The 4807-nt window shown below is 44.2% G+C and overlaps 1 protein-coding gene across 1 annotated transcript in view; it reads left to right on the top strand.

Moving 5' to 3' along the window:
* The first annotated feature begins 1173 nt into the window (after positions 1-1173).
* The window catches only part of NCKAP5 (NCK associated protein 5), an 830344-nt gene continuing 826710 nt past the window's right edge, over positions 1174-4807 (top strand). The window contains exon 1 of the mRNA XM_017854739.1: positions 1174-1413. The gene's annotated coding sequence lies outside the window, so the exon portion shown is untranslated. The remainder of the gene's footprint in view (positions 1414-4807) is intronic.

Here is a 4807-nt window from a genome sequence, read left to right as displayed (position 1 = left end):
ACTTTGTTCCTGCCTCCGCCCTTAATGCTCATCCTCCGCCTCCCACATTTCTGTTTAGGATTCACTATGGCAAGTGATTTAGGTATAATCAAATAACACTTACAAGGCAGCCCTCAAAGACCTTTCAAACTGAGTTGGGGAGACAGAACACAGATGGCTAAAAAACAAACTAAAAATACTAGTCAGTATATAAAAAGCAACAAATAAATATAAATAGTAAGCATCGTTATAGCAGTCCGGAGGAAGGAAGGAAAACAGTGGGCTGGAGTGTTCGGGCTTCGTGACAGAGACACAGTGTTGGATCTGTGGAATTTCTCTAGGTAGGGGCTAGGGGTGGGAGGGGAGATAACTGTAAAAACTGTAAGAACCGACAGACAGAAAAGAGATTCCATGAGAGAGTGGAAAATAGGGGAGAAAGGGCCCACTTTTATTCCGATGGCTGCAAGTGAGTGGGGTTTACAGTGTTCTGTGGGATTATTAGACAGACTTGGCACAGATTCTTATTTGTTTGTTTTTTGGAGTGTTGGGGGTGGTGCAGGTGGGTGGTTAAAATTTTGAGAATCAAAAGAAAGCATCCAGCACTCTTCTCAGGAAAAGAAAATTTGCATATTTGCAAATGCACACAAAATGTTGCTGTGATTTCAAGGATCTCTTCCTCCTACTCCAAGCTGAGAAGCTAGTATATATCTAAAAGGAGTTGCACCCAAGACAATCTATCTAGGAAAAATGTCAGCCAGGTGTATATATCACAGTAAAAGTAATTAAGCAATGTAAGACACAACCAGTATTCATATATTCGTGAATCATCTAGCTCTGAAGCTGACTCGAAACAGGTGGGTAAGCAATTTGGTAGGACTGTGCTGGCACTTCAAACTTTTCCTCCAGGTCTCCAGCTATTCCAGTGGAAATATCCAGTTGGAGGCGATTCTCTGTCTTTTTCGGACCTGAAAGAAGCCAAACTCTCAAAAATGTGAATCAATGGGATTATTTACGCATGTATAACTGGAATCCACTCCAAGATGCCAATTTCGCTGCAGAAGAGATACTCTTGCTCCCCACCCCCTCCTTTCTTTTTGACAGTCAGTTAATAAAGACTCAACAATAAGCAGCTGCCAGTGATGTCATTTGGGACTTTGTCCACGGAGCTTGTATTTACAAGCTCGGAGCAACGAGGGAGCCGCAGCGCAGGGAGCAAGTCTCCGCAAACTTGCTCCGTATTCACCGCAGGACTTCCCAGCCGCTGTGGATCATCAGGAAAACCGAGTCTGTTCTCTTAGAGTGGTCTTTGAATGCTTCAGAAATAAACGGAGGATAACCAACCGCGGGAGGAAATTTTTAGCTGGAGAGAGTTGTTGCAGTTCCTGTGTCTGTCTCCAGGACTGTGATATGTGTTGACTGAAGATCTAACTAAAAGTAAGACTGTTGAGATTGTTTTTTTTCAAACTCTTGTAACAGTTTTTTCTTATTTATACAGCTTGTTTTCCTTCTAAAGTGAGATGATGATGTTTACATATTTCTCCAGGCTCTTTTGGCTGTCACAGCAAGTATGCGTTTGTTCTAAGTAACTATAGGGCCCTAAAGTGGACTGGAATGAGGGGTAGAGGACACCTTGTCTCTGAGAACAAACACCAGGATGCAGATGATAAGGAGATACTGAATGGCTAATCCTCATTTGCCTCTGCAGGGAGGTCCGGTTTGGTTTTTCATTTGTTTTATTTTTGTTTTTTGAAGAAATACCAACCCACCAAAAAATTATTAGGTTGATCTAGAAAGTTTAGCAGACAGCTGTGAAGGCTGTTTTTTCATGAACTGGTATGCTGCAGGGAGAAAGCCACTTTTTGTCTCTGATACTTTCTGTGGTTTATAGATTTCTAGTATGTGCATGTTAATGTTTATGGTCTCTCATCCCCTCCTACCTATACCCTCTCCCCAAACACACACACACACACACACACACACACACACACAGGCTCATTCATCCTCAGGAATGTGTATGTATCAAAAAATATTTTGAAATTGAAACTGCTTCTATTTGGATTCTTTTCGCATTGAGTATCTGGAGAAATATTCAGTGTTCTGACTTGTCTTCTGAGTTGGAACCCAAGTTAATGTACTACTGAAAAAGGCAAACTTTGACACTCAGCTAGTTTGGTATACAAAATCCACGTGGTCTCTTTTGCCTGCCTCAGGGCTCTTTAAAACTCTCCAGATACTCTCTGGGATTTAAATAGGAAGAGTGAGCTTCACGTGTCCCGCCAACCTGGACAGGAACCTCTTATCCCACCTGCACCGGCTGGCCCCTGGGATAGGCTCTGTTGCCACCTGGGAGTTCTGCTTAAGAGCCCTGTGAAAGATTGTCTTTCTGTCCTTCAAGCTACCAGCTATGCTCCTCAGTGCCCGCAGTTCAGCCTTTTGCAACCAGTAGCAAATCCCGGCTGATTCCTGCCCTCTAGACCTGACAGCCTGCTGCACGGATTGGCAAGAAGTGGCTGTTAGCCTGTTAGCTCCGCACGTGAGCACCATGACTCACTCAGGAACCTGGCTTGCTCCTGAATTCAGCTGCTCTGTCACCAGCCCAGAAATATGGTGACAGCCTTCACTGCCTTTTCCTTGTCTCTAGTCTCAGAATTGTGAGAAGCCAGTGTCAAAAGGCCTCAAAATATTTGACTGTTTTCCATGGAGTCCTAAGGTGGGTAACATCCTGCCTCTTTGTCAGCTCCACTTTTTCCATCAGAGCACATTAGGCTTAGATACGTTTTATATATTAGAGCTCAGTACTCTTTGCGATTCTTTGCTTTAAGAGATTTGCTGCTAAAACAGATTTCAAATTATTCATGAAAGTTTATCCTTTTACAGAAGAAAAATTGAGGCACAAGGAAGAGAAGTGATTTGTCCAAGAGCACCCAGTAAAACGGTGGTAAAGCTACAACTAGAAATTGAGCCTCCCGTGTTCATTCCAGCACGTGTCCCGCTTCTCAAGTTCTTAAAGATTGAAAAAGACATGGGGCACGTACGTGGTTCCCATGCCTTCTCGTAGGAACAGGGCTATGTGCAGTTGTGCAGGTGAAGGTGGTCTGGCAAAGAGAGAACATTCTCATTTTGTCTTTGGCTCTCATTACATTTCTTAATGTGTCTGTTCCTCATTGTTTTCACTAGCAAACCAAAGAGAACTCTGTGATTATTTTACAGTGAGTGGCCTAAAGGCAAATGGGGGCAGTCTCAGCAGCTGAACTAGTTCAGAAGGCATTTCGCACTGGGTACAGGCTGGGATACCTGAGGTGATTCCCAACTCTGATACTCAGTGTTTCTGCTTTACTTCCAAGTCTCAGACTTCTTATGGGCCACAGATTGCTTTGCTTTTCCTCTTTAGGGCCCCTCTTTCCAGTGGAACCTTCTCTTCACCTTTTTATTGATTCCTCCTTCCCACTTCATTCTCTCGCTGCAGCCTGGACCTCAGTTTCCAGTATCCAGCTGACTCCCCAAACTTAACACCGTGCATGACACTGACCTTAGGGAATGACTTGCTGAGGAGACGGATGAATACTGCTCACTGAATGCCTTCATTTCCACTTGACTCCTGCCCTGTGCCTACCCCTTTCCCACGGTGGCATCTGTGAGCCTTGCTTCACTCTGGAGTCCCAGCTTTGCCTGTGCTCCTCCCTCAGCGGGTGTCTCCCTCCCCACCTAAGAGAGAAGATTGCGGTCCTGCATTCTGAAGTCCTTCCACATTCCTTGGTTTTATCTGACAGTGTCCCCTGCCCTGTCTCCCCCTTACTTCTCTCAGATGAAGAAATGGTCACACCCCATGGTATTCTATGTAAACTCTGTTGGGATGCTTACACTCCATAGCTCCATTTTAAAAGCATTTATTTACCTTCTGCTGCTGCCACTAGATTCTAGTGAATTTGAGATAGGGCCGCTGCCAAATTTGAGTTGCCATATTTGTAATCTTAAGTATAATTTGTAATCTCAGCACCTGCCACACAATGAGTTCTCAATAAATGAAAAAAATGTGTGGATGCATGGTTGATGGGCACAATAAAAACAGATTTAAAATGTTTTCTTCCAACAGCAATCGTTATTGAGTGGTTACTGTATACCAGGCACACTTCCAAACTCTGCTCATGCTATCTTATTATGATCATTGTATTCATTGTCCAAGCAAAAGCACTGATGCTCAGAAAGGTTAAGTAATGTGCACAAGTCACATGGATGAGTAAGAGGTGGAGGCAGGATTTGAACCCACAGCACATACTCTTTTTTTATTTTGAGATGGAGTTTCACTCTTGTTGCCCAGGCTGGAGTGCAATGGCATGATCTCCACTCACTGCAACCTCTGCCTCTCGGGTTCAAGTGATTCTCCTGCCTCAGCCTCCTGAGTAGCTGTGATTAGAGGCACACGCCACCACACCCACCTAATTCTTGTATTTTTAGTAGAGATGGGGTTTCACCATGTTGGCCAGGTTGGTCTCAAACTCCTGACCGCAAATGATCCACCCGCCTCCGCCTCCCAAACTACTGGGATTACAGGTGTGAGCCACCGTACCCAACCCCACAGCGCATACTCTAAACCTTTCATTTTACTGCTCTCTGGATATGGAGGCCTCGTGAGCCTCACATTCATCTACAATGACGTTTTGGTCATTCACATCTGCCCCTGACTGACTGCACTGGCAGAGTAGAATAGCAGATTAATACTTCTAAGTGCCAGCCAGTCAAACTGGTAGTTTTCTAGTCTTTCTGAAGTGTCTCATGCCTATGTCCAGTCCTTTGATATTTTTGTTCTTCTTTTAATCTCAGATCTGAA

Source organism: Rhinopithecus bieti, unplaced genomic scaffold (genome assembly GCF_001698545.2).
Source record: "Rhinopithecus bieti isolate Rb0 unplaced genomic scaffold, ASM169854v2 scaffold_37914, whole genome shotgun sequence".
In the NCBI taxonomy this organism is placed as follows: Eukaryota; Metazoa; Chordata; class Mammalia; order Primates; family Cercopithecidae; genus Rhinopithecus; species Rhinopithecus bieti.
The sequence above is the reverse complement of the archived record's forward strand: the minus strand, read 5'-3'. Positions and strand labels throughout refer to the sequence as shown.